A 24999-nucleotide genomic window follows, 5' to 3' on the forward strand; every position below is an offset into this window, starting at 1 on the left:
TACAAATTCCTTCATGGATCCTTTATATTAACTTTTATTAACTTAGTATTTTAAACTGCAACATTATTATTATTATTATTATTATTATTATTATTATTATTATTATTATTATTATTATTGTTATTACTATTATTATTATTATTAGTGTTATTATGTGCAGGTCACCACTTACCTTGTATTAGTACAGTTCTGCAAATCTATTTTTCTACTTTATCATAAACACTATTGAAGACTGTGACGCATCAGATCATGGGTGAGTGTTTGAGTCTTCTCTGACTTAATTTACTTATGAATAATTATACACAGAACAAGGTTGTGTGCCATGGCAAGACGCAAGACTTTTATTTAGTTTTTCCTTTTAAAACAGTCTGGTGAACAGATATGGCTCTGTGACAGTCTGGCTCGCAGTGGTGTGGGTGGATGACGTCACGGACCAGGAAGTAACTGACTCCAAACAGTGGATGGGCGGGTGAAACTGAGTGCAAAAGCACTCAGCGTATTTAATAACAAACAAACAAAATATTTAAACAAAATACAAACAAAAGGGCACGAGGGCCAAACGAATAAATAAACAAACAAGTAAGTGCCGTGCTGGATAATCCAGCACGTATTAGCAATTGTTTTTTAAATGTTATTCCTTCTCTCCGCTCCCCGTACTCTCTACTCCAACACCCCAACATCAAGTGCAGAGAGCTGCAGGTTTATATACTCTGGCCGAGGATTAACTAGTTGGTAATTATCTTATTATCCCCCGGCCAGAGTCTGCACGCGTTTGGTAAGGATGCATGACTGTCAGCTATTTAAGTATCAGTAGCTGATCAGCCATGCATCCTCACGGGGTTTTTAAATAATAATAAAAGACGCGGCGCTTTTACCCGCGCCGCAAACAAAAATACAAATAATAATAAATAGGGGCGGGACACTCCGCCACAGGCTCATTATCAAACTATGAGCTTGGTGATGCTGGGATGTGTCACACAGAATACAAACGAGTTGCTGGCTTTGTTTTACAACGTATAGAATAGTAGGACCTCGATAGTATTTTAGTTTTTTTGGTAAATCTCCACAAAACTTCACTTTATGCATATGTAACGACATTCTTCTTGTTATTTGTGCCACAGAACAATTTAGTGAACAAAACGTTATTTATCATAAAAGCAAACAAACAAACCAAAAAAAGCCATAGCTTAAAATGAGGCCACATGTACAAGTTGTGTGAATGCGTATTATTATTATTATTATTATTATTATTATTATTATTATTTATTTCTTAGCAGACGCCCTTATCCAGGGCGACTTACAATTGTTACAACATATCACATTATTAGAAAGTAGAATGTTTTGATACATGGCTACATTCATTTTTGTGTAATTCTTAAGAGAGTGCAAAAGTGCAAATTGTTCATTTAAATGCTGGCTATATAGACTGCATGTATGGTCCGGTTTATTTTTGCTTATGAATAAACCTATTTTTATGCAACTTGCACCATTGGAAAGAAAATGTCTCGGTGCTCGACTACTGGTACTATATAAAATGATTAACATGTTTTCAGGCGTGGACGTGTTTTCCAGCATGTGTTTGACGTGTGTCAAGGGTGTTAACCTTGCTTCTGATTGTCAGTTTCATTCCAGTCGCGACGAAAAAAAAGAGTTCTATTTCAGAGACGCTATTTCAGAGAGTTCTATTTCAAAGCAATGTCACCCATTTGACTGCAGTGACTTTTAAATTATTCACTCAAGTCCAGTGTGGATGCAGCTTCACTCTCATCAACCAGGATCGAGAGGAAACTGTACATCCTTGTGCCAGTAGTGACCACAATGAGTGTCAAACTGACAGGAGATCAAGATCAGAATTTCAGAATGATGATGATGACGACAAAGACGACGACTCCTCAAAGAAATCTCCAAAATCTTCCAATATAACAAAGTCCAGAGAATCTCAACTTGCACACTTACTCGCCTCCATGATAAATAAACTCAACATGTTACACTTACAGTATTATAAGAACATTTTATATGCATACAAACGTGTGAAGGTGAAAGTGTACATCTACATAAAGTCAAATTTCATGTCAATGATCTCGATCACATTCGTAGTGGATCTGTGTGCCCTTGTACGCCTGTTCTTCGTTCTTGTGAGGATAAGACAGAGGTGTTAAAAGCCAAGGACGCATTGCAAATCCGCAATCACCCAAGGAAACTTTATTGTAGTATCTAATATGCCATTTTCTATACCAAGATTGTAAAATTCAAATAAAATCTACAGTAGAGGTCAGCTGTCATATAATGTACAGATGCAGGATTCAAATAGGCTACAGTTGCATTGATAATTTCTTGTTAGTAAACACTACACATGCAAATAACGGAATATCATTTTAGCAATACAACAAATGTTCCATAAGGTTACAAATGGTTAAAACAAGTGAATAAATCTCTTTCATAACCACAAGTTTAGAAAAGGCTAACTCTGGTCCTGCACACTCTCTCTGTATCGTCAGCCACGGCCTATTACATTTCTGTTTCAAGGTGAGTTATATACTGTTTTCATTAATTTAAACCCTCCTTTTCCAAGTGCAAATGAACTCCTGATAAATTATGACAATTAATACGGATTTGCTTTTAAATTTCCTCACAAACAAAAGAAATAGCCGCACAAGCACTGCTCGTTAAGATATTAACATTATTTCGTAAATCAACATCATTCGTAAATCACATTAGGACAATTGTTTAATAACAAAATAAGCATAATGAACGCTTGAAAATGCTAAAATCAATGAATGCTACATGCCGATTTCTTGATTAACACTGGGAGTTATCATTTACAAACTTTTGAAAACCCCACCCCTTACCTCTCCTTCTTTGTTTATTTACTGGCTTTGTAGAAACTTTACATTAACTACACTATAATAACACAGTAATTACAGAGATGGCTGTGAAAATAAAATGCAACAATGTGCTTAATTACAAACTACACTGTATTTACACCTGTGGTTATGTATTTACAATGCAATTACTATATAACCTCACATGCAATTCAAAAAAGACATTTCCTACTCGGCAAGTGTACTGCTACATTAATTAAAATGGTACAGGGTTAGCATATACTCGCAGTGTGCCAGTATAGCTAAGAATCAGGCTATATTAGCATTCAAAACCACACCCAACAGTCAGTTTGTGGTAAGTAAAAATCTAAATAGTTTTTGAAGAGGAAAATAAATAAAATTAAATTACCCCAGGGATTTCACTGCATGCATAGCTCATGAAAAATGGACTGATGAAAGATATTGCAGATAAAATACTGTGCTTATAATGTGAGAGTTAAGGTGGAATAATCACCTTGTTCTACAGAGTTTAAAAATTATTATTTTTTTCAATCTCAGTCAGATTTATGCCAGGTCTGGAAGTGTCAGTAAATCCTAAAAAGATTAAAGAACACTGTGTGTGGGAGTCAATACAGATCATATGAAGAAGGTTTGACATGCTTGAGATAATGGTTCAGCTGGCACCACCTAAAAACACCATTCTATACACCATTCTGCATTTTGTATTCTGCCTCACAATAAATACATAATATTGGCATTTTAACCCATATATGTCCTTACCAAATTATCTTCTGTGGCAATGCAGTTGCAGATTTCCATTACACGAGAGTAGATGTTAAAACTTCATGCTGATTTGAACTCGGCTCTCGCCAAGAAAAGCACCAACTAAGACGTACCTTTACAGTAAACTAATGTGATCAATATGTGTCTCCATCCATTTACGTTTCCTTCCATATGATGATGTAGATATCCTTCTGTCTGGTGTTAATGGCTGAAGTGTAATGCTGGCTCCAGGGATCAGCTTATTTTGCCTCCCTGGCGCATCAGCACACACAACGGCTGCGATGCTGGCTCCGGGGATCAACCACAGTGCGGCCTCCCCAGCGCATCAGCATGACAACCGTCTGGATTGAGCTAAGTAGGGTACATCTCTGGGGTTTTCAAGTGGGCACCTTCCATCCTCAGTGTTTCGTCGACTAGCCCACGACACCTCAAGAGGGCTTGACGGTGATTCTGGCGTCCCAGCATCACCCCCCTCCGTCCCCCACTCAACTCAGCCCAGCTTACTTACCTGTACATCAGCGTTTCTTTCTTTCTATTGTGCTTGAGATCCCCCAGCCAGAATCTTTCCATCTCAACCACAGCCAGTTGCTGCTCCTCTCTGCTGCTTCAGATAAGTTCTTCACTGTGCGACGCAACTCTTGGCCACTGAATCCGACGTCTCTGAGAATCCGGGTTGTAGAGTGTGCCACAAATCCTCGACAACCCACTTCCACTGGGTAAACCCGAACTCTCCATCCTCGCTGTTCCGCTTCAGTGGCTAGTTGAGCATACCGCAGTCTCTTCCTCTCATACGCCTCATCTACAGCATCCTCCCATGGCACTGTTAACTCTACCAGGTGAACAAGGCGTGCTGATCCAGACCACAAGACAATATCTGGTCGAAGGTTAGTGGTGGCAATCTCAGGTGGAAAAATAAGCGGTTGACCAACATCTGCCAGCATTTTCCAGTCTCTAGCAGCTTCCAGTTGTCCTGGGCGAGGATTGGTTTTAACACCTTTTCTTGGTGGTTGCTCTCCTGGGCGGAGGAATGTTGTCTTTTGTGTGTAATGTTTTGATGGAACAGGTGACAACTTATTGGTCATGTTACGCTTGTCTTCCAATGCTAAGGCCAAACATCGCAGCACCTGGTCATGGCGCCAAGTAAACCGTCCTTGCATAAATTTAGTGAAAGCCTATTTTGGAGATTTGCAATTCAGTTTTTCAACTTCAGAATTCAGCACTACATGGCAATGCCTAGAGGTTGGAATAATGGCAGGATGCACCATTTCTCCACTGGCTTTTACCATGGCAGTGGAAGTAATCATTAGGGCATCAAAATGGGTAGTAGGAGGAGAGCGCTTGGCTTCTGGAATGCGACTACCACCAATTCGAGCATACATGGATGACATGACAACCATGACTACAGCAGTAGCCTGCACTAATCGATTATTGGGCAAATTAACCAATAACATTGAATGGGCACGAATGCAATTCAAGCCCACTAAATCAAGGAGCATCTCTATAATTAAAGGCAAAGTAGTAGATAAAACATTCTTCATTAATGGTGAGGCAATACCAACAGTGTCTGAGAAGCCAGTGAAGAGTCTTGGGAGATGGTACGACGGGGATCTAAAGGACACAGTTCGTGTGGGAGAAGTTAGACAACAAGCAGTGGAAGGGTTGAAGAGCATAGACAGCTGCGCTCTACCAGGTAAACTAAAACTCTGGTGCTTTCAGTTTGGTCTACTGCCGAGGTTGCTGTGGCCACTGACTGTGTACGAGGTTTCTTTGACAACAGTAGAGAAGCTGGAAGCTTTAATCAGTTCATACATCAGGAAATGGTTGGGAGTTCCACGCTGCCTCAGCAGAGTGGGACTTTATGGTAAAGGAATACTGCAGCTACCAGTATCTGCTCTAACCGAGGAGTTTAAGTGCGCCAAGGTCAGACTGGAAATGACATTAGTAGAGTCACGCGATAAATGCGTAAGGGAGGCAGCACCTGTGTTGAAAACTGGAAGAAAGTGGGCGGCAAAGAAAGCTGTGGAAGATGCAAAGGCTGCCCTTCGAATTGGTGATATCATGGGGCAAGTTCAGCATGGAAGAGGGGGGTCTTGGTTTCAGTTCAACTCCTCTACATGGCACAAGGCAGCCCCAGCTCAAAGGAGGAAGCTGGTAGTCAACGAGGTGCAAAAGCAGGAGGAGAGGATGAGGTGTATAAAGGCCATTTCCCAGGCCAAGCAGGGAGAATGGATGAGATGGGAGAGTGTGGAACAACGCAAGATTGGCTGGCAAGACCTATGGTCAATGGAACAGAGCAGGATCAGTTTCCTCATCAGGTCAACATATGATGTTCTCCCATCACCACAGAACCTAAACCTCTGGGTAGGAGAGGATCCCTCATGTCCTTTGTGTTCATCACCTGCAACATTAAAGCACATTTTGACAGGATGTAAGGTGGCTCTTAGCCAAGGACGGTTTACTTGGCGCCATGACCAGGTGCTGCGATGTTTGGCCTTAGCATTGGAAGACAAGCGTAACATGACCAATAAGTTGTCACCTGTTCCATCAAAACATTACACACAAAAGACAACATTCCTCGCCCAGGAGAGCAACCACCAAGAAAGGGTGTTAAAACCAATCCTCGCCCAGGACAACTGGAAGCTGCTAGAGACTGGAAAATGCTGGCAGATGTTGGTCAACCGCTTATTTTTCCACCTGAGATTGCCACCAATAACCTTCGACCAGATATTGTCTTGTGGTCTGGATCAGCACGCCTTGTTCACCTGGTAGAGTTAACAGTGCCATGGGAGGATGAGGCGTATGAGAGGAAGAAACTGCGGTATGCTCAACTAGCCACTGAAGCGGAACAGTGAGGATGGAGAGTTCGGGTTTACCCAGTGGAAGTGGGTTGTCGAGGATTTGTGGCACACTCTACAACCCGGTTTCTCAGAGACGTCGGATTCAGTGGCCAAGAGTTGCGTCACACAGTGAAGAACTTATCTGAAGCAGCAGAGAGGAGCAGCAACTGGCTGTGGTTGAGACGGAAAGATTCTGGCTGGGGACAGGTAAGTAAGCTGGGCTGAGTTGAGTGGGGGACGGAGGGGGGTGATGCTGGTGTCGTGGGCTAGTCGACGAAACACTGAGGATGGAAGGTGCCCACTTGAAAACCCCAGAGATGTACCCTACTTAGCTCAATCCAGACGGTTGTCATGCTGATGCGCTGGGGAGGCCGCACTTTGGTTGATCCCCGGAGCCAGCATCGCGGCCGTTGTGTGTGCTGATGCGCCAGGGAGGCAAAATAAGCTGATCCCTGGAGCCAGCATTACACTTCAGCCATTAACACCAGACAGAAGGATATCTACATCATCATATGGAAGGAAACGTAAATGGATGGAGACACATATGGATCACATTAGTTCTCGGGACTTTGTTATATTGGAAGATTTTGGAGATTTCTTTGAGGAATCGTCGTCGTCTTCGTCGTCGTCGTCGTCGTCGTCATCATCATCATTCTGAAATTCTGATCTTGATCTCCTGTCAGTGTGACACTCATTGTGGTCACTACTGGCGCAAGGATGTACAGTTTCCTCTCGATCCTGGTATAATGCAACAGGTCTTTACTAAGGTGCAATGGTAGCAGTGGTAAAGGTAAATGGTACCATAGTGGTAACCTTCATGTTTTTGACATGTTATGAATCAAGTAGCAGCCCCTGGTTACCAAGGGAACCGTTTCACACAGGCAGCCAAGAGTAATCCTTGCCACGGTTACCAGGTGATGCTATTCAATTTATCATTTAAGCAACGCTTTGGAGATCAAGTTTACGGTCCCTTCTCTCCGTGTGCTGTCAATGTATTGAGCTCAGTGTGGTCTGGTCTAGTGCAGGCACAGTACCTACTCAGGTTAAGCGAGGTGGCGCCGAAGTGGGTATAGAACTAAAGCAATGACTCTGAGTCATACTGTGCATGAACTGCGTCTAATTCAGTTGTGATGTAGGTTTTATTTAGGGGTTTGTGGTAGAGTGGCCGGGACTCTATGGTAGTCAGGAGGTAGAAAGGAAACTCAGAACTGAAGTGTTGAAGGTTTATTTTTATAAACCAAAATGAACAACAAAACACAGCTAACCCAGTCAAAATAAAAGTTTAAACAAAAATAAATGAAACCGAAAATCCCTCACCCATGTCTGTCACTATCACGGTGAGGTTTTACATAAAAATACAGGAGCATATATATATTTTTTTCTCTCTCCCATTTATCACCAATTATTCTATTTGGGAGTAGCCACATTCTCACATGTTTTTGGCAGGGACAGGAATTAACCCCATCCCTGCCAACCACCAACAAAACACCACAATTCATTTACAAGCAGGACTCTCGCCCTTCCACAGGGTTACTATAACTGACCGGCTATAGCATTTAGCATTATAACTGTATGGTTGAGAGTATATTTACATGGCGTGAACTGAATTTGTGTTGTGGCTGCATAATAATTGAATGGCTCTCTGATTATCTGAAACAACTTTTATAGTTGTATCAGCATAGGTGCTACAGTACATCATATATCATCTCAGAAACACTGCACTGTGTCTATATATACATACACACACACACACACACACACACACACACACACACACACTGTTGTAGTCAAAAGTTTGCATACCCCAATGGAAATGTATCATTCCTAGAAATGTCTCAAAAACAAAGAATTTTAGGAAAAAAGTTTTGCTTTTGTGGACGAGGAAGTTACAAGAAATAAATGTCTACAATTATTTATTTCAGCATTTTTTTTTTTACAAAACTCCAAAAATGCTAATTCAAAAGTATTCATACCCTTTGATTATTATTATTATTTGTTTATTTAGCAAACGCTTTTATCCAAGGCGACTTACAGAGACTAGGGTGTGTGAACTATGCATCAGCTGCAGAGTCACTTACAATTACGTCTCACCCAAAAGACAGAGCACAAGGAGGTTAAGTGATTTGCTCAGGGTCACACAATGAGTCAGTGGCTGGGGTGGGATTTGAATCAGGGACCTACTGGTTACAAGCCCTTTTCTTTAACCACTGGACCACACAGCCTTCTATATCATGCTATGATAGTATTGTCAACAAGGTGCTAGGAATTTCAATATGATAATGCAGAACCTAATTCTAGGAAAGTAGAAAATGCTGGATTGTAGGTGAACATTCTTAGAGAGTATAAAAGGGTTAGGCATAGGATGATTGCTGTCATTACCAATAAGTCAATATGGTTAAAAGTAAAGAGCTATCTGAAGAGCTTAGGCAGAAAATTAATTATTGTCATAAAGTTTGAGAAGGATACAAGAAGATTTCCAAGCATTTGAGTATCCCAATTTCAACTATTGTTTCTATTATCAAGTACAAAACACAGGCGGGGCTCCCGAGTGGCGCATCCAGTAAAGGCACTCCTCGCAGGATGTGCCCTATAGCCTGGAGATCGCTGGTTCGAATCCAGGCTATGTCACAGCTGACCGTGACCGAGAGTTCCTAGGGGGCGGCGCACAATTGGCTGAGCGCTGCCCGGGTGGGGAGGGCTTAGGTCGGCAGGGGAATCCACGGCTCACCGCGCATCAGCGACCCCTGTGGCCGATAGGGCGCCTGTGGCTCTGCAGCGGAGCCGCCAGATCTGTGTTGTCCTCCGGCACTATAGGTCTGGTAGCATTGCTGTGGATCTGCAGTGCGAAAAATGACGGCTTGGAAGGAGCACGTTTCGGAGGACGCGTGTTTCAGCCTCCGTTTCCTGAGTCGGCGGGGGGGGTTGCGAGCGGTGAGCCGGGGATACAGATAATAATTGGGCATGCTAAATTGGGGTGAAAACCGGGGTAAAAATAATTGGCGACGACTAAATTAAAAAAAAAAAAAAAAAAAAAAAGTACAAAACACATGGTACTGTCACAACGCTCCCTTGGTCTGGAAGAAAGAAGGTTCTTTCACCAAAAACAAGTCGAAGAATTGTGAGGATGGTTAATAACAATCCAAGATTGACTGCCAAAGATATTCAAAGTGAATTGGCTGCAAGTGGGACTGGAGTTTTCATTTCAACCATAGGTCGAGTATTGCATGGTGAAGGTCTCAATGGTCATAGGCCAAGGAAAAAGCCACTCTTAAGAAAATGTCACAAGGACAATCGCTTAAAGTTTGCAAAACGGCATTTGAATGATGGATAGGAGTCCTGGTCAAAGGTTTTGTGGAGTGATGAATAAAAAAGAAAAAAGAAAAAAGAAAATTGCGCTATTTGGTCATGCTGATAATCGTTGCGTTTGGAGAAAATCTGGTGAGGCGAACAAAGAAAAGAACACCATATCTACTATCAAGCATGGACATGGTAATATCCTTCTGTGGGGCTGTTTTTCCCCTGGTCACACAGGCAACATTTGTCAACGGCAACAAAGCGATGACAGATGTTGCCAGGTTGTCGCCTTGTGTGACCACCCTGGGCAACACCACGGTAACACCCCGGCGACGTGTCTCCCACTTAAGACGATGTTGTATTTTTCAGGCAACACTTTCAAGGCAACATTTTCAATACCAGCCAATCAAATTTGATAGTAGTGTCACAATGACAAGGCTAGACCATAACGTCAGACAGACAGCATATGATAAATTCTGATTCCTGCATTTCATCCAATTAAAGTCTATAGATCTGCAATACAGTGTGTATGTGGATAAGCGAATGTCAAAGGGTACATCAGCACTACATGAAAGATAAAACATAAACTATCCCACCTTGCTGTTCCGAATGTATTTGGTTATTGTATAATAATCCATATGTGCCCAAACATCGGCATAAAGCCATGGATTCCATACCGTACCAAAAGATATTGGCCAATCATCTGAAAATCTCTACTACAAAACTTGGTTTAAAAGTGCAACTGGATGTTCCAACACAACAACGATCTAAAGCACACATCAAAATCTACTTCAGAATGGTTAAAGAAGAATAAAATCAAGGTTCTGGAATGGCCTAGTCAAAGTCCAGATCTATTTCCGTTCAAGAATGGACAAAAATCACTAAAGAATCATGTCAAAAGCTCACTGACAAATATCCTAATTGTTTAAAAGAGCTTATTATTACTACAATATATTAATGTATTTCTCCTTGTCCTATGAATACTTTTGAATGAGCATTTTGGGTTTTCTAAAAAATTGCTGAAATAAATAATTGTAGGCATCTATTTCTTGTAACTTTTTTCCTCATCCACAAAAGCAAAACTTTTGCTACAAAAGATTTTTCCTATTATTATTTGTTGTCAAGAAATTTCTAGAAATTATATATTTCCATTGGGGTATGTAAACTTTTGACTACAACTACATATCTATATCTATATTGTAACAGAGCCTTATGGCTCAGGTTCATTTTGCCCTTATAGACACAGACCCAGACACAAGATTTACAATTCTAGCGCTTTTGCGCACTTATTATTGACAATAAATAAAATTAAACAAAACAAACAAAAAGCCTAACTCCACACAGGAGTGCTAACTAAACTTTTCCGGAACCTAACTGCACATCCTGGACAGCTAAGCTGTTTACCAGTTTCAAAACACACCGTAAATTTAAGCCCAAACAAAAAGGTTCACACAGTGACAGCCTCACTTCACACAGACTGGAGACTGCCTAGAACAAACATTTTCCTTTAATTATATACCTCCCTGCTAATCGCAGGCATGTGGCACTCATCTATAATTAGAGCCAGGTGTACCTCTTCCTGGCTCCCTCCCGTGGCATTCTGGGGGATGTCGTTCCTTAGCCCCTCCTGAACTACATGTACAACATGGGTTATTAATGTTTTTAAAGAAAATATGAACTTAATAGCTTTTTAACATTAAGTTTAAGTTTATTTATTTATATAGCACCTTTCATATTTCAATATCTCAATGTGCTTTAAAAGTTACAATAAAATTAATTAAAGCGATTTTAAAAATATGAACATGTGAAGCTAATATCAGACAGCGGTTTATTCCACAGTCTGGGAGCATTGTAACAGAGAATGCTGTTTCTTCTTTCCTTTTTGTCAAGTGGACTAAAATGTGGACCAGAAAATCCTGCAAGTCTGTACTAACTTAATCATGATTGCAGCATACCAAGCAGATTATCCCAGTAACTGGTTTAACTGATCGGAACATATATATATATATATATATATATATATATATATATATATATACAGTATATATAATTACATAACGCTTTGTAGTTTTCCATATACTTAAGAAAAAACAGATAAATTGAAAAATGTGACATTTCAAAATCTAACATAAAATACTGTAGGCCTACTACGACTATTATGGCTTCTGGCAGACTTTTGCAATAATCATTTTGTAGTTTCTACAGACATGATTGTAGCAGGGCGATAGTAAGCCCTGCTGATTAAATGTGTATATTTATTTTAGAACAGGGTTTCCCCCTCCGTCCGTGTTATTTTGTATTTGTTTGTTTTATTATTATATAGGACGAGCGAGGTGCCGTCCTTCAGTGTTTTGTATTAATATTATCGTTATGATTTAGTGTTTTAATATGACGGCGAAACGCCGCAGGTTTTGTTGTTTTGTTGTTTTGTTTATAGAAGTGACGGTGTAGCCGTTTGTTTATTATTTAGTAGCGTGGATGGGAAGCCCCATCCACACACAGTATTTAGAAGACTCGTGCAGAAGGTGGCCATCTCCCGAATTAATATGGTCACCTGTATAAAAAGCCTGCAGCTCTCTATCTCGTGGTGGGTGTTTAAGAGGTTTTTTTGGGTTTTTTTCTGTTTTTTATTATTGCGTGTGGAGAAAAGGAGAGTGAGGAAGGAGTATGGGAAGGAGGAAGAGCTGCAGAAGGCTGCAACAACAGAAGCAGCAGCAGGAGAGAGGTGGGAGGAGATGGTGGTCACAGGACCCCACCCAACTGGGACCCCCATACTGGGACACAGAACAGGAGCAGTGGAGAGCTGAAGGGGCTCCCCTGTGTGTCATCTGCAGGGAGTTTGGACATGACCAGGGGGACTGCCCCTATGAAGACCCCTGCTTCTGGGAAGCCTACACAATGGGGAGGGTGTCCTGTGCGTCAGGGTGGTTTTGGCTGCTGGACCAGCAGACCCTATCACCTCCACAGGCCAAAGGAGACAAGGGGAAGGAGTCGGTGCGTCCACAGCCCAAGAGGGAGGAGACTGAACGTCCACAGCCCAAGAGGGAGGAGCCGGTGCATCCACAGCCCAAAAGGGGGGAGGCCGAACGTCTACAGCCCACGTCTCCACCAGCAGAGGGAGAGTTCCTGCTGGTTCCACCTCCACCTCCGTGGGAGGACTGTGTGTCGCTCCCATCTCCACCAGCGGAGGGAGAGTTCCTGCTGGTTCCGCCTCCACCGCCCTGGGAGGACTGTGTGTCGCTCCCACCTCTGCCAGCAGAGGGAGAGTTCCTGCTGGTACCGCCTCCACCGCCCTGGGAGGACTGTGTGTCGCTCCCACCTCTGCCAGCAGAGGGAGAGTTCCTGCTGGTTCCACCTCCACCACCATGGGAGGACTGTGTGTCACTCCCACCTCCGCCAGCAAAGGGAGAGTACCTGCTGGTCCCACCTCCGCCAGCAGAGGGTGAGTTCCTGCTGGTTCTGCCTCCACCTCCGTGGGAGGACGACTTGCCGCTCCCACCTCCACCAGCAGATGTAGAGTACCTGCTGGTTCCGCCTCCATCGCCGCCACCAGCAGAGGGAGCATGCCTGCTGGTTTTCCTGCTGGAGCTAGAAGGGGAGGAGCCCTTGCCGCCTTTGCAGCCAGAAGGGGAGGAGCCCCTGCCGCCTTTGCAGCCAGAAGGGGAGGAGCCCCTGCCGCCTTTGCAGCCAGAAGGGGAGGAGCCCCTGCCGCCTTCGCAGCCAGAAGGGGAGGAGTTCCTGCCACCTTCGCAGCCAGAAGGGGAGGAGCCCCTGCCGCCTTCGCCAGGAGCAGAGCAGCAGGAGCTGCCTCTGCCTCCACCACCACCACCTGAGGAAGAGGAGCAGGAGCTGCCTCTGCCTCTGCCTCCACCACCACCACCTGAGGGAGAGGAGCAGGAGCTGCCTCTCCCTTCACGACAGGACGGACCCGAACCGAAGCCTGGTGGTCCGCAGCTGCCCTTGCACAGGCTGCTAAAAAGAGCAAGGGGGAAAACGGCCAGGTCACCGCGGCTGAGAAGAGGGCCAACCCCAGCACCACCGCTGGTCCTGGCTCCCCTCCTGCAATCACCTCCTGAGGGACCGCTGCCGCCCTGTCGTGCATCGCCTGGGGATGCCAGTTCGCCATCGCCCGGGGATGCCAGCCTCGTACCGCTCGGGGATGCCAGCCTCGCACCGCTTGGGGATGCCAGCCTCGCACCGCTCGGGGATGCCAGCCTCACACCGCTCAAGGATGCCTGCCTCGCACCACCCGGGGATGCCATGCCCGCTCCGCTCACAGATGCCAGCCTGGGTCGCCTGGGGCTGCCTGCTGCTCCGCATCGCCTGGGGCTGCCAGCTGCTCCGCATCGCCTGGGGCTGCCTGCTGCTGTCACAATGATGTTAAATAAAATATGTAAATTATGTTCATATAGTTTTTTTTTTAATTACGCCTCAAATTCTAGGAGATGCAAAACTTTTGGCCATAGCTGTATAAACCCTTCTTTACTAATCTGATATGTGGAATTGAGTGTCAGATAAATATATAAAAGGATCTGTACAAAAAGAAAGACACATTTTTATTACATCAGACATATGTGCATCAATGCACATTTCAGACTGGCAGATCATACTTGCATTTAAGCTGCCGACTCTGCTGCATAGGCACAGAAAAGTTAAATTCTGTGATAATGGACCATTAGTTGTTTATAGTAAAAGCATCTTAACTAAAATTGTATTGCGTTAAATGGAAAATGGTACCAAAGGTACATGACTAAAACATTTATTTGAAATGTAGGGCCTATATGTATATATTGTGTAAGGCTTTATTCTCACAGATCTGACTGCCTGAATGTGACAGACATGAGAAATGTACGGAATCAAGTTTTCAGATCAAGTACTAGTCATTTCAGAGGAAATATGCAGCTGTCTCTGCAAAAAAATGTAAGTAGTAAATGCTTAGGATGAGCAAGTGTACTAAGTTAGTCTTCTCCTTCACAGTACTAAGTTAATCCACTTGAACAGGATCATCACGAATCTGATTTGGTACGCTGCAATCGGGATCTTGTTTAGTCTGATTTAGCAGATGATCCACTGCGATGATTAATTTCTGGTACACTGCAATCGGGATTAGCAGGTGTACTAATTTGAATCCAATCAAGTGGACTAAACCCGCTTAATCCACCAGTTAGACACATCAAGTGGACTACATTTGGTATGATGCTATTGACCCTCTGTTGACAGCGAGTTTAAGACCAGCAATAATGTGTACCTGTACATGAAACGACAAGGCCAAAAACCACCCCCATATTACCAACCTGGATTTAACCTGGCACAACCTGGGTGCGAGTGTGTCTGGCAACTGACAAAAATAATCTTTTGAGATCAGAAAGGCTAAATCAAAACTAAAAATGGCTGACAATGACCCCCGTTGTCCAGTGGAACTGCCTCCTTCCCCATTTGAAATGCCACCTAGACTATCCACATCATCAGCTTGTGCTCCACCCTCTACTTTTGACTTTCAATGCAGAACACAATAAATGGAAATGTGTAGTTTATTTTTAACATGTGAAACTTCAAACACATTCTTGAATACTAATGAAAGGTTATGTCCTTTGGGACTATATAATACTGTTGATGTATACACAATAAAAGCTTCTTGTTTTTTTAAATGACAGTTAACTTTGGAATAGCCGTTTTATAAGCGGTATAAACCAGTTCAGGACGTGCGGTTCCCATGAAATATATGCACGTCCACTAAATTAGAAAATGTCACAATACTAGGATTTAGATTTGGAAGAAAATAAGATTTCTTTTTGAACAGTGTTCTTTTCTTTTTATTTTGCATATCAGAGTCAACGACAGCTTTTGACAAGTTAAAATATTATTTTTTTAATGTAATTGGCATGTAAACTTAAAACAATTTACCTTAAGACCCAAAACATTAACATTACTTGTTGGAACAAATGAGAGACCTCGATTTAAAACACTGGAGGAGATTTTTGTATGCAGTTGTCCCAAGACAAAGCACACCGTGTTGAAAAGTTTTTCGAACACTTTTGTAGCTCTGGCATTCACACTGTTATAGAATATATATTGTAACATAGCAGGGAGGGGGGTTAAAATCCTCCCTGCGTAAGGCATATGCGCATGCACATTTTTGGTTAGTTTTGTTAATTAATTGATTGTTAATTATCCCCTGCACCTGGTGGTAATTGAAAATTAGAACCAGGTGCAGGGTATTTAAGAGAGGCAGTCAGTTTGCTCAGGGCTGCTGAAGAGTGTAGAAGCCCGACTGTGCTGGTGTGTGAGTACAGCCGTAATAAAAAAGAAAAAGGTAGTGTTGAGCCTTTTGTTGTGCAACAGGTAAACAGCTTAGCTGTCCTGTCTTTAGTTTAGGTTCCTGATTTGTGTTTTAGTTATTGCTCAAAGAAGAGCTAGGTGTTTGTTTTTGTGTATTTTGTGTTTTGTTTGTTTATTAAAAATTAGCGCGTCAGCGCTTTTGAAACCTCCATTCCTGTGTGCTGGGTCAGTTTTTAAAGGGGCAAAGAACCGTGAGTGGTGCCGGCCGGTTCACTATATATATATATATATATTGTAAGACAGCAGGGAAGGGGTTAAAGCCTCTCTGAAGAAAAAACATGTGCGAAATGCACATTTGTTTAATTTAATTGTATTCGGTTTATTGTTTAACTGTTTTGCTTTATTGTTGAATTTAATTTGTTTAATTGTTTTGTTAATTTATTTGAGTGTTAACTATCCCCTGCACCTGGTGGTAATTATAAATTAGAACCAGGTGCAGGGTATAAAGAGAGAACAGTCAGTTTGCTCAGGGCTGCTGAGTAGAAGGAGGCAGAAGAGGTGCTCTGCTTCCGGACAGTCAAGAGGAAAAACATAAGCAGTGTAAACCTGTGTGGTTTTGTTTGTTTGTTGTGTTTGGTTTGGTGGGAAAATGGCTTAGCCGTCCTACTTGTAGTCAGGTTGTTCCCGAAAGTTGAGTTAGTGCTCCGAAAGAGCTAGGTGTTTATTTCGTGTTTGTTTATTTTGTGTGAATTAAAAATAGTGCATCAGCGCATAAAAATCCATTCCAGTGTGTTGGGTCGTATTTTTAAAGGGGCAACGAACCCGTGTGGCAGCGGTTCTTTTACAATATATATATATATATATATATATATATATATATATATATATATATATATATATATATATATATATCTCCCTCCTAAAGTCCAAATTCCACTGCCTCAAAGTGGCAGGAGGGTGACAACGGGTTCTCGAGACAATGTACAGCGGGGTCCCCTGACTCTAGCAGGTTCAACCATGCTGTGAAAGCTTGAGTAACATACTCTGCCAAAGTGGAAGGGGCACTCAGCAACCAGCCTGGCCAGCATGGTGAGTTATGGCCAACCTCCCCATGATGAAAGCACAGACAAAAACATGGCCCTCATTCTCCGGAGGCTGGACCATGGCAGTTTATGAAGAAGTACAAGAACTACATGAAAATGGGAAGAGCCGCTATAAGTTCATCATCGGTGACTTCAACGCCAAAATAGGAGCCCAGCAAGAGGATGAGAATTCAGTCTGCAAATTTGGACATGGCAACAGGAACGAGAAGAGCGACAGACTAGTCGAATTTGCAGAGAACAAAAACTTATTCATCATGAACACCTCCTTCCAGAAGAAACCCATCAGGAAATGGACATGGAGAGGACCCAACGGAGTGAAGAATGAGACTACATACTCACCAACAAGAAACACACCGTACAAGATGTCTCAGTACTAAACAATTTTAACACAAGAAGTGAACACAGACTTGTAAGCTGCAAAATACACTTAAACACAGCACTGGAGAGAGCAAAACTCGTGATGACGAAATCCAACACAATCAACATAGAAATGCTCCCGAAGCAAAGCTTGTTGTTTTAACTGGAACTGTAGAATAGATTCAATGCTCTTCAAGATCTGCAAAAAGATGAAGCAATCAAGGTAAACAAAATCTATGAGGAAGTGACAAAAGTAATTATAGAAACAGCAAAAAACATAGTTGGAACACAGAGTACAAAATGCGACCAGAAGATCATGCAAGAGAAAAAATACCTAATGAAGAAAAGAAGGGAAATTAAACAAACAGCAGCTCTGAAGTCAAAGATTGAATACTATTGAAAACTACTGAAAACAGCCAAAGCATGAAGAAAGCAAAACAAAGAAAAATAATTATCGGGAAAAACAGATTTTAGTAATTAAACAAGAGGACTGGACTGTCATCAATGTGAATAATTGATACACTACAAATACCTGAACTGACACAGGAAAGGAAAAATATACTCACCACTTCCAAAATTCAAATTATGAAAGGTATCTGTGGCTTACCGGTAGCTGTCAAGTAAAAAAAAAACTATACTGCTGGAATTGTATTTTGTTCAGTACAGAAAAGGCAATATAGAACAGCACTGGCTACAGCAATCTAGGCTGTCTAACGAAGTCAGCACTAAAACATGAGCGTTCCCAAAGCCACTTGCGAGCTACTGTTACACTTAAAACTTTTAAACAAACCCAGAGTGATGTTCAACTCGATGAGCAGAAGCACAGGGATACAGTTCATCACAATGAGCAAGTGAGAAACAATCGTGAGGTTCTTAAATACTTGATTGATTCTGTTGTATACCTTGGCAAGCAAGAACTGGCATTCAGAGGGCACAATGAAGGTACCAATTCCTCAAATAAAGGTAATATGTGGAATTACTTTCTCTGATTTCTGACTACAATAGCAATGTTAAGCAATCACTTGTCAATAGCCACAGTATTCTCAGATACCTGTAACAAGATTCAGAACAGCTTAATCTCTTCAGTGCCTCAGGTTCAAGTAGGAAGGAAGTCAAGTACATAGCTATAATGGTAGATTAAACAACCAATGCTGGAAACGCAGCTCAGCTGTCTTATGTTTTCAGGTACTCCTATGTGACTGACAGTGGCCCGAAAGAATGGTTGTTCTGTGAAAATGTGTTACATTTACTAAAATAAAAAATAATAATAATGATTTTTTTATTTAGCCGCTATAATATTGTTAACTTTATTAAAAATGTGCACAGATTAATCTACCGATTAATCAACTAATGCCATAAATTAACTGATCAAATATTGTAATCGATTGACAGTCTTTCTCCGTTTTTAGAAGTTTTGTTCCATTGAAGACAATTCGTCATTTGATGGTCTTTTAGATTTAGTTATTTCAAAGCCACTTGTTTTCATGAATGTTAAAGGAAGCAGGCGATGATGCGTACCCTTTACAAATAAAGCAGAACTATGCAATACAGACTAATTACATTCAATCAGGTTTGTTCTAGTCAGCAAAAGGCAGTAGATGTGTGTTACAATGCAGTTACCCATCTAACATTGCTGCACTTAACAGTATAAAGAACCTTTCCAGGAGAGACTGTACTAAGAACAATGCAGCCTGAAACAGCCACTGCTCTTCCACAAGCCATGCTTGTGTTAGACACAGACTGGGAGTTGTGCAATATTTATCAACAGGGCTCATAGGAGAGTGTTCAATTGATCAAATGCAGTGGAAACCATTTAGTCAGAGACCTGGAGTCCAGATCATATGACAAGGCACAGTTCCCTGGCAAGGTAATGAGCTGTGGCACGGAATAGGCTTTCCACTCCACTGCACTTTACAGCTGCCCATCCAACATTCTAATTGTACAAGAAGAAAGATCGGTGTTGTCATCACAACAATGTGCACGGCCAACATGCTGTGCCTTATTGAATTATTTAACTACATCGGAGCGTTTACAATTCCAAAGAACAGTCTAAAAGGGGAGGCTTTTGTGTATTGTGAAAGCTGTTGGGTTGTCGGGTAGTGTATCTCACTGACCTGGATCGTAGTCCTAGTTGAAATAAACAATCCCAGCATGCACTATGATCATCTCGTCTTAGCTAATGTTCCGGGTCCATTCCACTCCAGGTTTAATATCTAAAATAAAATGAAAGTTACTTTTGGAACAAAACCCAATTTTGGAACATTCTAGAGTTGATTCATGTTTTTGGGCTATGAATGCTCATTAATGAATTAGAATGTTGGGATTGCCCTTTCCTGATGACATCACTAAAGAGGTATCAGCATTTAGGCAGAAGTAGGCGACTGTACCAAAACAAACACTACTCACCAAAACACACTGTATGGATTACTATGTAAATGTAGTGACAACCATAGAAATACTGTATTTGGATTAAGTACCTGTATAATTAAGAACAAATAAGGGTCTTTGTTCCGATAGTTGCAGGAATAAAGATTGGACTCAAAATGACTATTACCAGGAACTTTCAACCCTATCAAAAGATACACTCATACCACAGTGTAGTAAGGTGAGCAACACATTTTATTCATACAATACCGTAATTATAAAATAAAATATACCAAATGTTGAGATAAGGGTTGGTCAACATGAACATTCAAACACATTTGATGAATAAAAAAATTTCAAGTCGACATGTGTCTATAGAAACAGCAATGCCTATGTTGCAGCCTTAAAAGAAAATGACAGCAGCCCGCTTCTTTTTTCTTTTCTCCGTTGCAACTCTTTTTTGCCTCCGTTCGAGATTATATATATATATATATATTAAACAGTTAAAAACAGCGACATTTTCCAACAATCTTGGTGGGTTAGCATCCTTACATTCAACATAATAATTTAATGTGATGTTTGTCTGAAATAAACTCTGCAGCTAATCGAGATCATGGATCCATCAAATATGCAACTTGATTTATTTCTTCGTTCTGTTCCACCTTTCAACTCTGTGGTGTTTTTAACTTAATAAAAAAAAAATAATTCCAGGGCTCTACACAGCTGCTGTGTATTTGAAAGGTAATACCAAAAAAAACACACTTTTGTGCCAAACTCTCTTCAAAGCATTATATAGTTACCATACCTACATATGTGTTATTGTATAGCTACTCTGTTTAAACAGAAGATATGCAGAAAAAAATCCTCAACAAGTTATTATTAAGCACAAAGGCAGTGGTTCCCAACCTGTTGTCCAAACTCCAGGTGCTCTGCAAACAACTCCCAAAATACAATTACGCAGTTTTTGCAAAAAAAACGATTTCTACACAATCACACGTTGTGCTACTAATATTTCTAAACAAATAGCTTTAACCACGTGATATATAATAATAAGATATGTATGTAGTCTGAATTTTTCCCCTTTACCTATTTTCTTTTATTATGGGTGTGTTAATAAATGAATATACAGTATATTAACTGAAATAGCTTTGTAATGTGAAGCAATCTGTCGCATATCCAACTGCGGTGGGACCAGACTAATGGTGGATATGTAAAAAGTCGGATGAATTAATCCTGATTTAAATATTATTATTATTTGTTTATTTAGCAGACGCCTTTATCCAAGGCAACTTACAGAGACTAGGGTGTGTGAACTATGCATCAGCTGCAGAGTCACTTACAACAACCTCTCACCTGAAAGACAAAGCACAAGGAGGTGAAGTGACTTGTTCAGGGTCACACAATGAGTCAGTGACTGAGGTGGGATTTGAACCGGGGACCTCCTGGTTACAAGCCCTTTTCTTTAACCACTGGACCACAGCCTCCTGTGTGGTCCGTTATACACAGCTGTAACAATTACTATAGTCACACAATTATTGTTTTGAGATTCAGCTTTTATTAGGGAGCGCCCCCAAATCCCTTGTGTAGAAAGAGACAATGTATCAGTGCTTGTGAGAGAGTAGTCGTCTGCCGTGTGGGTGCGTGCATTCACTGCTGAGTTACAGGCAGGAGATTGAGACCTTTATACATCCCGCAGGTGAACAGGATTTATTTACATATGAACACATTTAACGGCTCACGTGACACTACCAGCAACGGCAGCGCACTGATCACATACAATACAGTGTACGAAAACTTTGGTAGGAACTACAATCTCTGAACTAATCTTCTCTGTTCAATAATAAACTAAAGTTGCTGAAGAGGTTGCTCATGGTGGATAAACGGCTAGGGCGGATATGGGATGGGCGGATACGCAACAGATTGCTGTACTAACTAAATAACTTACGCAGTATGATGGCACATTTGTCTTGTCAAAATTACAGACTTCTTTTTTTAGACAGCATTATTTAAAAACAAACAGATCTACATCTAGCATTCCCGTAAACACATTGCTTTCTAATCTGTGCTCATTTCACTGCTTGTGTTCACTGAATTTCAGGGGGAAAAAAATGTAATCCGGCTGTACCAGCCATTTCCCGCGGCATACAAGTAGCACACTGCATTGACTATTTCTAACTCAGTTTGAATAACTTAAATTAAAACAAACACACAGTGGGAAGAACTGCAAGAGGAACATTGTTATCATCGGTATGCACATTTCAAGGTAAGACAACAATTGTAACATGTACAGCCTTTCTACATACTGCTTTGGATCTAACAATGGAAATGAAATGAAATTAAATCACGAATCGTTAAATGATTGAGATACAATGAAATAATTTCATTATACAATAAACATTGCTGTTTTCTCGTCAACAGAAAAATGTCTTAACTCTTAATATAACTAGCAAACCTCTGATTATTAACAAAGCGCTTCACTTGCCACATATACTTTTACAGCTTGTTTTTTTGTGTACATAGCTTAATAATAAGTTAATAATTATAACAGTACCTGTTTAGTTTGAGCGAATACAAGACTGATCACGTAAGGACCGCAAGGTGGAAGTGTGAACTGAAGATAGAGTGCTATATGATTTGTGGCTGCTCCAGAAAAGAAAGCTAATGTAAAGTTGAATTTCATTAGCTGGCTGTGATGTAATGCTCTGTTGTTGACCTCCGCAGTTGCCAAGTCCCATATAATAAGCGGAATTGGGCTTGTTGTTTAACACGTCGCTTGAATTTTTTTAGAGTCGCGGGCTGCGTAATTGACTGGTGTCTATGTATATGCATGTCATTAGAATTTTTAATCATTCTATCCCACCAGTTCAACTAAGAAAACTAGAACTACAAAAACAATAGAACTACTAAACAAATATATGGAATTGTAAAAACACACTCATTCCCCTCCCTCTGAAATGGGTTGGGCTTGTTTTGGGAGACTTGGCAACACTGTTGACCACTGAAGTGTAAGACCATGGGAAGAGCGCTTTTTTCAAATATTGTATGTTTGAAAACAATGGAAAGAGACGGAGAGAGACAGGCTGAAAGGAATGAAAAACATTATCAATGTCACAGGGGTGACTAAATTACATTGAGCTGAAGGTAATTGCCACTTAATAGACCTGTTGTGCAGTGATGCAGTTTTGATTGCAGACGGGTGCGGCTAATGGAAGCTCTTTCTGCACCTGTTTCCAGTGATTGCAGTCTGTTTAGAGAGAGAAGAGGGACTGGAGCCGATTATTATCAATTTTAACTTACCTATTGTAGTATTTTATTTCCTCTGCGGGAACAATAAGTTAGTTTCATTGGAACTTACCTGTCTGGAGCTGTCTGTCCAGTTAAGCATCCCAGTGTCTTGCCAGATCTAGAACCTGTAGGGAAAGAGGGGTTATTGGTGTGTACAGTTCTGGTGTCTTCTCACCAGGGGGAGCAAGCCTGCCCTGTTCTTCTTTGACGCACCCCTGACATTAACCGATAAACAAAATCTTGAATATCATTTTCGTTCCAGAACATAACAAATAAATTTTGTTTCTTTTTTTGTTCTGTTCCATGAAAATTTCGGGGTTTTTTTCTGTTTATCGTTCCAGTTCTGGTTCTGTTCCGTTTCCGATTCACTATTACTACCATCCATGCTCAGCGTTACTTAAACAGCACAGTAATGGAAGCATGCCAAGTTGTCCCCACGAAATATATAAATCTGTGTAGATAACAGAAATGACGCAATACGTACAATGGTAACCATGGTAACACATGGTATCGAAGACGCGTCAAGATGGATATGTTAAATCGGTTTTTGTTTTGTTTTTTAAGCAATGGTTTTAATTGCTTATATATTAAAACACTTATAGGGAAAGACATAGAAGATTTACATTATCACTCAGAATAATATTAAGTATATAAAAGTTATATTGTTATATTGTAAATTCACATTGGTTTTGCATAACACTCTTTGACAATAACGTTTTGTTTAAATGTAATTTAATTATTGATCTATTTACAGAAAAATGTATGAATTATTGAAGTTCACAAACAAAAAAATGAAAATGAGCGAAGCAGAATAAAATATCAATGCACTATTTACATAGAAGGCAGCAGTCTCACGGGCAGTATTGCGTGATAGCAAACTTTTCTGCTATAGTAAAACAAGCACATCTACAAATAATCGCTGGTTTTCAGCTGCTGCAAATCTGTAACTTTCCTCTATCTCTCTTCCATTTCAATATAAGGCTTGTGAATGGCCAAAATGCTTTTCTTTTTTCTTCTTCACAGCACCGGGAAACATTGATTCTATTCGAGTAGACTGGTGAGATAATGTGACACTTTTATGTTCCTAACAGCAGTATTCAGTTGCTTTTGGATGTTATGTTCTCAACATGTTTTATCAACATTTTAATTTTAAAATCCTCCCAGAGTTCTTTGTTTGTTACCCACATTTTTTCTGTTTCGTTACACATTCCCACACACACCCACCTGGCTCTGGGCAGCTACCGTGCCGTGCCAGTATCAGGTACGAAAGGATGCTGGCATGGCATGGTGCTGACACGCCAGGGAACGGTATGGGTTTTTACAAGAATGATGGAACAATGTGGCACGCTTTCATAACAGTGACAGAACAATGCCAGCACGGTGCTACAGGTTCATGGAAACGAGGTATTACACCGGTTTGTGTGTTGCACAGGTGCCATTAACACAAAGAAAATAATAGAGCTGCAATGCAGCAAACAGCTCAACAATTAAACAAAAAGGACGTGAAAAGGTTACCGTACCAACTTCAATAACCCAACGTTATCTTCAGTCACATCGTAGAGTGCCTAAATAAATTTTTGAGGCAACACAAACTGATTTTTTTGGCTTGTTGACCATTGTGACTCAACCTCCAGCTCTGGTCTGTTGCATCTTCCATCCCAGATATAACAGATTTAATTGTGTTGTTTACCATCAGGAGTTTAAGGCTGATTTAATTACGCAGCAGATTCCCCAGTTAGATGATGAGCTGATAATATATCTTCAGCCAAAGAAGCAGGCATACCATAATGTAAACAGTATTTTAGTATTTAAAGCAGGGTCAGTGCTGCATGGAAAACAAGGTTTATTTTAAAATTGACAAGTTTAAGAAATGTG

General features: G+C 41.0%; 1 long non-coding RNA gene across 2 annotated transcripts; it reads right to left on the reverse strand.

The window, feature by feature from the left end:
• Positions 1 to 16890: 16890 nt before the first annotated feature.
• Positions 16891 to 23239, reverse strand: LOC117421906 (uncharacterized). 2 transcript variants are annotated; one of them, XR_009322195.1, is made up of 3 exons: positions 23195 to 23239; positions 19590 to 19688; positions 16891 to 18088 (listed from the first exon to the last, which is right to left on the reverse strand). It is a non-coding gene; the product is annotated as an uncharacterized LOC117421906 (long non-coding RNA). The 2 variants fall into 2 exon arrangements; XR_009322196.1 differs by lacking the exon at positions 23195 to 23239 and adding an exon at positions 23001 to 23060.
• Positions 23240 to 24999: the final 1760 nt, after the last annotated feature.

This window comes from Acipenser ruthenus, unplaced genomic scaffold (genome assembly GCF_902713425.1).
Source record: "Acipenser ruthenus unplaced genomic scaffold, fAciRut3.2 maternal haplotype, whole genome shotgun sequence".
NCBI classification, from domain to species: domain Eukaryota; kingdom Metazoa; phylum Chordata; class Actinopteri; order Acipenseriformes; family Acipenseridae; genus Acipenser; species Acipenser ruthenus.